Below are 10,933 nucleotides of genomic sequence, written 5' to 3'. Positions count from 1 at the left end.
CAGTTGGAGCAATCTAGGAGCACCTCAGAGTAGAGATGTGCGGCCTGGACACGCTCGCCATCGCCCTGCCGGCTGCTCACTCCGTGAATCTGAGTCTGCTTCCATCAGTGGGTTCTGGCCCTGAGTGTTGTGTAGGGATGGAGAACAAAGTGTGCAACTGGGACTCTAGACTGGACAACAGCTTTAGTCTCCACCTCTGATGTTGGCCTTGGGGGTTGCTTGGCTAAGAGCAAGCTGCTTGTGCGTCTGTTTGCTCCTGAGATTGCAGTTGGCCGTCTGCCCACTCCCCACATGCTGGTCCCTCCAAGCTCCTAGTTCACCTGCATTTAGTCATTGCTGCCACCAGCCTCTGTGGCTTCGGGACACAAGCTTCGTGTCCAGCTCTCTCACCTCAGTGCTGACTGTGAGCTTCTTAGTGATCCTGGGGTCTCCATCATGGATGCAGTGACTGGATGGCCTTGGGATGATGTGTCCCTGGGGAGTGACGTGTCCTTGGGGAATGAGGTGTCCCTGGGGAGTGACGTGTCCTCTGGGGAGTGACCTTGCGGCCCCCGTTTCACTGTCTGCCTCCTCAGTGTCCCTCCTCTGTGCCCCGTCAGCCTCCTGGGACACTCATTCTTCTCAGCCTCGAGTGCCTGGTTCACCCCTCTTTCCATGCATCCTCATGCAATGATCTTCTGGTGAGAGCCAGGCCTTTCCCTGGCAAGTCCGCTCACCGAATAGCGGCCGCCACACCCCAGCCGGGAGAGACAGTGCTGCGAGGCACCCAGCAGTGACTTTGACATTGGATCCTTGAGTGGTTCTTCTGTCCTTGCTTCTGAGGAAGTGTTCAGTGTTACAAGAACTCCTACAAAAGTTCATGGAAACTGCAACAAAAACATCCATTTCTATTAATACAAACAGCTTTGAGATCTATGCATGGTTTTTTCACAATTCATAACTTTTTGAAGACCTCTTATATGCATGGATTTCCAGTCTTTTTTCAAAAAAACATTTATTTATTTGTTTGAAAGGCAAAGAGAGTGAAAGAGACAGGGAGGGAAGGAGGCAGGGAGGGGGAGAGGGAGAGAGAGAGAGAGAGAAAGAGACAGGGGTGGAGAGAGAGAGAGAGAGAGAGAGAGAGAGAGAGAGAGAGAGAGAGAGGAGAGAGAGAGAGAGAGAATCTCTTCCATTTGCTGGTTCATTCCCCAGAGGGCAGCAGTGTGCAGGGCTGGGCCAGGCCAAATCAGGAGCCAGGAGCTTCTTCCAGGTCTCCCACATGGCTGCAGGGGCCCAATCACTTGGGCCATCCTTTGCTGCTTTCACAGGTGGATTAGCAGGGAGCTGGACCAAAAGTGGAGCTTCCAGGGCTCCAGCCATGCAGGATGCTGGCTTTGCAGGGTGGCTTTGCCCGCTATGCCACTGCACTGGCCCTGCCAAGTAGCGTCTTAGGAATTCTGATTTTAACACTGGGCCAGCTGCCCACTACTCTGCCTTGTGCCCCGTGAGAGATGCAGCTTTCTCTGTAAGCCCCTCAGAGCCTCTCCAGCCTCCACGTTTGCCAATTAGCCATTCAGCAACAGCCCTCGGTCCCTCACCATCCCTTTGCGGTGTGTGGGTACAGGTGGGCAGCAGCAGCCAACCCTCTGCTCGCAGTCGCCCCAGGTTATTTGGGCGTCTGGATCATTGCATTGTGCACGGTATCTGTCTTCTGGGACATTTTCCCAAAGCCTCCTACCTTGCGCCGGGCACCATCCATTCCCCAGCCAGCCAGCGTGGCTGCTTCTTCATCTACCAGTGGTGAGCAGCCAGCGCCAGCCCCCCATCTTCCCACCTTCTCAGCACTGGCTGTTTAAACACAGTCCCGTTTGAAGCAGACACCAACATGCGAGTACCCGTGCAGCAGTGTGTCCAGGGAAAGATCTGGATGAGTCCTGGCAGTCGGCAGCCCACGTTGCAGACCCAGTGATGACAAGGGAGCGGCAGGCCGAGGTGCGACGGGGTTCAGCTCCAGCAAGGCCTGACCAGGCATACTCCAGAGCCGGCTCACTTCTCAGATTCCAGCCCATGGAGTAGGCGTGTCTCAGAATCCCTGCCCCAAGCTTGGTAGAGCCGCCCCCGAAGCACTGTCTCGGGTGAGCGCGCTGGTGGGTTCACGAGCAGGTCGGGTGCCCGTGATGCCCCAGGGCCCCGGCCCCACTGGTGCATCTTCATGGCAGCCATGGTTTCCTGGTTTGGGTCCTGTGTGGAGTCGCCCTAGAGCATGGCACGTGGGGGACTTAGAAGGCAGAGCAGCAGCAACAGCCTACACTCTCGCGAGCCGGCCATGCAGGTGCAAAGACAAAGCGAGGTCTGGCTTGTCCTTGCTTCTCTCTGGATACCCCAAATCCAGCCCTCTTGACTGCTGACCTACCACTAGCAGTGGCCCTGGGCTTCCAGATGCTGAATGGACCCGTGGGATGGACCAAACAGGCCTGGGGACCACTTTTCTAACCTCTCAAGCACCGTGTGCTGCAGGCCTGCCGTTGTCCACATGTGTGGTCCACAGGGGTCTGAACTTCCTGACCTTCTTCTGCTGATGGTCACAGGGGCCCTCTCTCGACTGTCTGGCGACTGGGAACTGTGATCGTGAGGTTCCGATATGCAGAAATCGAGGACCTGGGGGGATTTCTCTGTCGTGAGGGCCAGCTTCCACCTGTCCCCAGGGGCTGCTGCTAACCCCCAACTACTCTGCCTACTTTTCGGGCTTCGTTTGGCCTGCCTTGGTGAAAGGGTGGGTTCCATCATACGTGTTATTTCTGTTTTCTCTGCATTCTCAGGGAAGTCTGGTCAGCGGACGTGTTCCTTTCTGTGGCTGATGCTGCTCCTAGCGTGGGTCTGTCAGCCTCTCTCACGTGGCGTTCACTTTGTGTGCATTTTCTCTGCTACCAAGCAACAATGCTGCCATAAGTGTGCTCAGAGGTGATGTCTTAACATTTTATTTATGTATTTATGTATTTATTTATTTATTTATTTTGACAGGCAGAGCGGACAGTGAGAGAGAGAGACAGAGAGAAAAGAAAGGTCTTCCTTTTCCATTGGTTCACTCACTCATGGCCACTGCAGCCAGAGCACTGCGCTGATGCAAAGCCAGGAGCCAGGTGCTTCTCCTGGTCTCCCATGGGGTGCAGGGCCCAAGCACCTGGGCCATTCTCCACTGCACTGTTGGGCCACAGCAGAGAGCTGGCCTGGAAGAAGAGCAACCGGGACAGAATCCAGCGCCCCAACCGGGACTAGAACCCAGTGTGCCAGCGCCGCTGGTGGAGGGTTAGCATATTGAGCCGCGGCGCCGGCCAACACTTTTATTTTTAACTCTTCAAGGGCAAATTTAATGAAGCGCCGGCTCAGAAGGTCCATGTGTTATCTTGAAAATTAAGGTAGTGACGCAGCGGCCCCTGGAGGGCAGGCACCCACCTGAGTAGCCCAGGACATTGCTGTTGGGTGACCTTACTGAGTCCTGGGGCTGCCGGCCCCTCCTGGCTTTGCTGATTGGTTCCTGCTTCTCACCAGGCCCCGCCCACCATGGGCCCCTGTGGGCTTAGGCCTAACTTCCCTCTGATGATTGGTTCAGGGCCAAGCCAATCACAGTCAGGCTCAGCAGCTTGCCTGATAGGTTCTCATAGACTACCTCATTAGCATATGCCTTGACCAATCAGGCAAACGTCCTCCTTTAGAAACACATACAAATTAGAGCCAGGCGGTGCTGCCCAGCCCCTCTCTTGGGGCCGCAGGTGGTTGCAGGGTATTTTCTTTTTCCTTTCAGTAAACTTCCTTACTCGGCTCCCCTTCCTGTCTGTGGCCTCATTCTTTGTGGTCAGGAGACAAAGCACTGGGCAGAGAAGCTACAGCATAGAAGCCTGAGAAACTACTCAACCCACACCTGCTGAGAGGAAGCTGTGAGGCAGACGGCTGTCACACAGGGGAGAGGGAGCTGTGACAGACGGCTGTCACACAGCAGAGAGGGAGCTGTGGACAGATGGCTGTCACACGGGAGAGAGGGAGCTGTGACAGACGGCTGTCACACTGCAGAGAGGGAGCTGTGACAGACGGCTGTTACACGGGAGAGAGGGAGCTGTGACAGACGGCTGTCACACAGGGGAGAGGGAGCTGTGACAGACGGCTGTCACACGGGAGAGAGGGAGCTGTGACAGACAGCTGTCACACGGGAGAGAGGGAGCTGTGACAGACGGCTGTCACACACGAGAGAGGGAGCTGTGACAGACGGCTGTCACACAGCAGAGAGGGAGCTGTGACAGACGGCTGTCACACGGGAGAGAGGGAGCTGTGGACAGATGGCTGTCACAGAGCAGAGAGGGAGCTGTGACAGACGGCTGTCACACAGCAGAGAGGGAGCTGTGACAGACGGCTGTCACACAGCAGAGAGGGATCTGTGACAGACGGCTGTCACACACGAGAGAGGGATCTGTGACAGAAGGCTGTCACACAGGAGAGAGGGAGCTGTGACAGACGGCTGTCATACGGGAGAGAGGGAGCTGTGACAGACGGCTGTCACACATGAGAGGGAGCTGTGGACAGATGGCTGTCACACGGGAGAGAGGGAGCTGTGACAGACGGCTGTCACACTGCAGAGAGGGAGCTGTGACAGACGGCTGTCACACGGGAGAGAGGGAGCTGTGACAGACGGCTGTCACATGGGAGAGAGGGAGCTGTGACAGACGGCTGTCACACAGCAGAGAGGGAGCTGTGACAGACGGCTGTCACACAGCAGAGAGGGAGCTGTGACAGACGGCTGTCACACAGCAGAGAGGGAGCTGTGACAGACGGCTGTCACACAGCAGAGAGGGAGCTGTGACAGACGGCTGTCACACAGGGGAGAGGGATCTGTGACAGACGGCTGTCACACAGGAGAGAGGAAGCTGTGACAGACGGCTGTCACACGGGAGAGAGGGAGCTGTGACAGACGGCTGTCAAACTGGAGATAGGGAGTTGTGACAGACGGCTGTCACACGGGAGAGAGGGAGCTGTGACAGACGGCTGTCACACGGGAGAGAGGGAGCTGTGACAGACGGCTGTCACACACGAGAGAGGGAGCTGTGGACAGACGGCTGTCACACGGGAGAGAGGGAGCTGTGACAGACGGCTGTCACACAGCAGAGAGGGAGCTGTGAGACAGATGGCTGTCACACTGGAGAGAGGGAGCTGTGACAGACGGCTGTCACACAGCAGAGAGGGAGCTGAGAGACAGATGGCTGTCACAGTGGAGAGAGGGAGCTGTGACAGACGGCTGTCACACAGGGGAGAGGGAGCTGTGACAGACGGCTGTCACACACGAGAGAGGGAGCTGTGACAGACGGCTGTCACACGGGAGAGAGGGAGCTGTGACAGACGGCTGTCACATGGGAGAGAGGGAGCTGTGACAGACGGCTGTCACACAGCAGAGAGGGAGCTGTGACAGATGGCTGTCACACACGAGAGAGGGAGCTGTGACAGACGGCTGTCACACAGCAGAGAGGGATCTGTGACAGACGGCTGTCACACACGAGAGAGGGAGCTGTGACAGACGGCTGTCACACGGGAGAGAGGGAGCTGTGACAGACGGCTGTCACACGGGAGAGAGGGAGCTGTGACTGACGGCTGTCACACAGCAGAGAGGGAGCTGTGACAGACGGCTGTCACACGGGAGAGAGGGAGCTGTGACAGACGGCTGTCACACGGGAGAGAGGGAGCTGTGACAGACAGCTGTCACACACGAGAGAGGGAGCTGTGACAGACGGCTGTCACACACGAGAGAGGGAGCTGTGACAGACGGCTGTCACACACGAGAGAGGGACCTGGAGACAGATGGCTGTCACTAGGAGCCTCTGCGAACGTCAGGGAGCTGGAACAGAGAGCCGTGCTCCATCAGACAATGTGGCGGGGGCTGGCACCCAGGACGCCCGCACCCCGTCTGGTGCTGGTTCCTCTCCCAGCTGCTGCACTTCTGATCTAGCTCCATGCCAGTGGCCTGGGAAACAGCAGAAGATGGCTCAAGTGCTGTGCACCCATATGGGAGGCCTGGAAGTAGCTCCTGGCTCCTGGCTTCAGCCTGGCCCAACCCTGGCCATTGTGGCCATCTAGAGAGTGAGCCAGTAGATGGAAGACCTCTATCCCTGTCTCTCCCTCTCTCTCTGTAACTCTTTCAATTAAGTATTTTTAAAAATTTTAAAAAATGGAATGAGGTGAAAGCATGTGCCCCATCTCCTGGGGAGGAGACATAGACTCCTCCTGCCTCTGATAGGGACCCCAGGGCCCTGGGTAGGAAAGGAAGACCCCGCCTGACTTGGCCATCCAGGAACTCTGAGGGATGGAGGGTGGGACACAGGTTCAACGTCACCTCCAGATGTGGTTCCATCTGCTGAACGGTGCCGCCTGTCGTGGACCTGTTTGAACACACTTCCCACTTCCACGTGTAGCGTGAGCTCCGTGACTGGTTCCTGGTCAAGCCAATCATACTCAGGCTCTGGTGGCTCCCTGATTGGTTTATATATACTACCTCATTATCTTCAACTTGACCAATCAGGTGAACTTGAACCTTTGGAATTGATAAAAATCCCAGCCAGGCAGTTTTTTTTTTTTTTTTTAAGATTCATTTATTTTAAAGTCAGAGTTACAGGGAGGGAGAGAGGGGGAGAGGAGGAGAGGGAGAGAAAGAGAGAGAGAGAGAGAACTTCCTTCAGCTGGTTTCCTCCTCAGTTGGCAGAATGGCGGGGGCTGAGCCAGGCTGAAGCCAGAGCCAGGAGCTTCATCTGGGTCTCCCATGTGGTGGCAGGGGCCAAAGCCCCCAGGCCATCTTCTGCCACTCTCCCCAGGCACATTGGCAGGGAGCTGGACAAGAAGTGGAGCAGCTGGGACTCAAACCAGCTCCCAGGTGGAATGCCAGTGACATAGGCGGTACCTTCCCCAGCCACTTGGGGAGCAGCCCTGTGGCTACGGGGAGGGGGGGCTTTCTCTGCCTCCTTAAACCTTCGCTTTGCTCACTCCCTCCTTGTCCCAGTGCCTCACTCGTCCCAGACAAGGATCCGGCAGACAGCAGGAGCTGTGGCACCAAAGACTGCCGCACTCCTCAGAGAATCTGGCAGAGAAGAACAGTTGTAGCCCAGGAGACCACGATGCTCAGGGAGCAAAGGGGAGAGAAGCTGTGACCCGGTGGAAGAGGAGAGGCAGTGGTCCACAGAGCGGTAACATCAGAACTGTAACAGCAAGAGCTGCGACACAGACGCGGTGTCACTTCCGAGGGATTCGGTAAAAGGAAGCAGCCGGCACCCCTCGTGGGGAAGAGACACAGACCTGAGTGGTTGGAGTGGCAGATGCGGCCACTGCTCTCTCACGCCTCCCACATGCCAACCCCAGAACTCCTGCGACAACAGGACCCGACACGTAGCGTCCACTTGGCCAAGTGTTTGTTGACTGAGACTTGTATGTCCAAAGTGACTCTCTAGGTTCTGGGGCTGGGGAAATTAACAGAGTTCCATTTTCACGAAATCTAGACTGTCCAGTCTTCCCCAGAAACGAGGGAAACTATTCCCACAAGCGCCGTGGAAGAAGAGCACCCGTGCCCAGCCCGTCAGCACTGGGCTCCATTTCTCTCCTTCCACTGGGATGGGCCAGGTTGGGGCGCGCTAACAACCCATCAGGGGCGTGAGCCAGCAAGGCTCATCTCTTCTCAGGAGACTTGTCCTTGGCAGGGGATCCGTGGCTCTGTTCCTCATCTTCCCCGTGCACGACCCTCAGCGACAGAGCTGCACATACAGCTTCCTCGCCACGGCGGCAGGGCTCAGGAGGGCTTCCCAGCAGCAGCCAGTGCTGAAGTAAGCGTGGGGACTCGGGGGGCCCAGGTGACCCTGGCTACGACACCCCACTGTCCTGCCGGGATCTCTGTCCCTCACACCAGCCTTCCCTCGCCTGACTCCCACGCGTGGTCATCTCAGCACCTGCCACTTCCATGGGGTCATTCCCGTTATTGGGGCTATATCTATGTGTGGCCCCAGGTCCGGTCCTTGCTAGGTGCAACCCGGGTGGGGGAGAGGCCGCCGCTCCCTGGGGGGTGCAGTTTCCGGGAACACGTGCTTGTGGATGCTGGGCTCAGTGCCTGGGTGGGATGACCAGGCATGGAGCACACCTATGTGGACAGGCGCTGGCCTCGGGGAGCCTCAGGGGAGCACACAGAAAACTGCACCCCAAAAATGAAGGAGAGCAAAGCAGCCCCCCCCAGCACAGCTTATGCACACTGTGGTCACGCCACATGCCTGATGAGCAGACTGACGTGCATATTTATTTAAATGATGTCGAAGTTACAGCTTTTTTTTTTTTTTTTTTTTTTTTTTGACAGGCAGAGTGGACAGTGAGAGAGAGACAGAGAGGAAGGTCTTCCTTTTGCCGTTGGTTCACCCTCCAATGGCCGCCGCGGTAGCGCGCTGCGGCCAGCACACCGCGCTGTTCCGATGGCAGGAGCCAGGTGCTTCTCCTGGTCTCCCATGGGGTGCAGAGCCCAAACACTTGAGCCATCCTCCACTGCACTCCCTGGCCACAGCAGAGAGCTGGCCTGGAAGAGGGGCAACCGGGACAGGATTGGTGCCCCGACCGGGACTAGAACCCGGTGTGCCGGCGCCGCAAGGCGGAGGATTAGCCTGTTGAGCCACGGCGCCGGCCGAAGTTACAGCTTTAACTTGTTTGTTCTGTTTGCCTAATACTTACATACCTCAGTCAATTCACTAATTTCTGGTCTTGAAGCCCTTTTTGGTGCTTGAATTCCTAAATTGACTGATAACATTATTTTGTATAACATGATGTTTTGAGCATGAATGCACAGAGCAGTCAGGCAATCACAATGGGAATGACAGCTCCTCGTTGGCAGGGAGGGGGGCATGCAAGGGAGCTCGTGCTGTGGGTGTGCAATGCTGCAAGCATTCCAGGAACCCGGCAGTGTCTCCCAGGGTGCAGAGATGCAGCTTCTACGCCATAGCTCCTCCACTACGTACATACCTGACAGATCTGTGCCGTGTCACCAAAACCTGTGCCACAGTTGAAATACCAGCACTCAGAGCCCCAACCGGAACACCCTGCCATGTGCCTGATGGTGAATACTCACGCAGTGATTCAACGGTGGCAAAGGTGAGACACAGCAAAGTGCAAGAAGACAAGTTCAAGTCAGCCTTGGGAATTGGAAAGGCCAGGTAGAGCCCCTGCCCTCCGACATCATCTACAGCAAGCGTCAGGTGTTGGTTGGCCCCACCGTGTGTCAGCACTGGTGCCCGAGGCCCTGGGACTCCCCTCAGGTGTGCCTAGCTTCTGCAAAGCTGGTGGCTCCGAGGTGTGTCAGGAACGTTCCCTAAGACAACTCTACCTAAGGGGACTTGAAGACAAATGTGCCGTCCACAGGCACAGGTGCTGACCCTGCAGCACTGCTGTCGCCTCAGAGGTTGAAGATGCAAGTTCCAGTGAAAATGCGGAGACATAGAACAGTTAATACAGAGAAGAGGGATAATGAGAAAACAAAGCAACTGTCAGGAAGGGGCACCTGCTGCCAGGAAGCCCAGCCCTTAGTGTGTCCATTATTTCCAGGAACAGACGGCTCGTTCCTGTGAAAAAAGGCAACACATTCATCTGGATGTCTTAGGGATACTAGCCATTAGTGTGTCCCGTAGTGGTACAGATATCAAAACAAACTTTTGATAAAGCATTATGACATTGTGGTAGTATTTTTACATTCCGTCTAATATGCTTTTTATTTTTTTATTTTCTTCTTTTTTTTTAAATGTGTGTTTTTTGTTTTGTTTTTCTGTTTTGTTTTGTTTTGTTTTGTTTTTTGACAGGCAGAGTGGACAGTAGAGGGAGACAGAGAGAGAAAGGTCTTCCTTTTTGCCGTTGGTTCACCCTCCAATGGCTCCCGCGGTAGGCGCGCTGCGGCCAGCGCACCACGCTGTTCCGATGGCAGGAGCCAGGTGCTTATCCTTGTCTCCCATGGGGTACAGGGCCCAAGAACTTGGGCCATCCTCCACTGCACTCCCTGGCCACAACAGAGAGCTGGCCTGGAAGAGGGGCAACCGGGACAGGATCGCTGCCCCGACCGGGACTAGAACCCGGGGTGCCAGCGCCGCAAGGCGGAGGATTAGCCTAGTGAGCCGCGGCGCCGGCCTATTTTTTTCTTTATTTTTTAAAGAATTGTTTGTTTGTCATGACTGGAGCCTAGGGAGATTACTGAGACCATAAACAAGAGTGTCAAATTGTTAAGTCAACAACAGGAGTCACTGTGCACTTATTCCTCATGTAGGATCTTGGTCCTTAATGTGCTGTACATTGTGATTTAATGCTACAACTAGTACTCAAACAGTATTTTTCACTTTGTGTTTCTATGTGGCTGCAAATTGTTGAAATCTTCACTTAAAATATACTAAACTGATCTTCTGTATATAAGAGAAATGAAAATGAATCTCTATGTGAATGGAAGGGGAGAAGGAGCGAGAAAGGGGAGGGTTGGGGGTGGGAGGGAAGTTATGGGGGGGGGGAAGCCATTGTCATCCATAAGCTGTACTTTGCAAATTTATATTCAATAAATAAAAGTTTTAAAAAAAGATTTGTTTGTTTGAAAGCTAGAGGTAGAGGCAGAGAGAGAGAGGTCTTCCATTTGCTGGTGCACTCCCCAAATGGCCACAATGGCTGGAGCTGGGCTGATCAGATGCCAGGAGCCAGAGTTTCTTCTGGGTCTCCTGCGTAGGTGCAGGGGCCCAAGGACTGGGGCCATCCCATACTGTTTTCCCAGGCCATAGCAGAGACTGGATTAGAAGGAGAGCAGCCGGGACTCGAACACACCCCTGATGCCAGCACTGCAGGTGATAGCTTTACCCACCATGCCACAGCACCAGCCCCTCTTTTATTTATTTGGAAGGCAAACACAGAGATAGAGAGACCTTCCATC

Source organism: Lepus europaeus, chromosome 9, assembly GCF_033115175.1.
Source record: "Lepus europaeus isolate LE1 chromosome 9, mLepTim1.pri, whole genome shotgun sequence".
NCBI lineage: Eukaryota > Metazoa > Chordata > Mammalia > Lagomorpha > Leporidae > Lepus > Lepus europaeus.
This window is presented reverse-complemented; position numbering follows the sequence as displayed.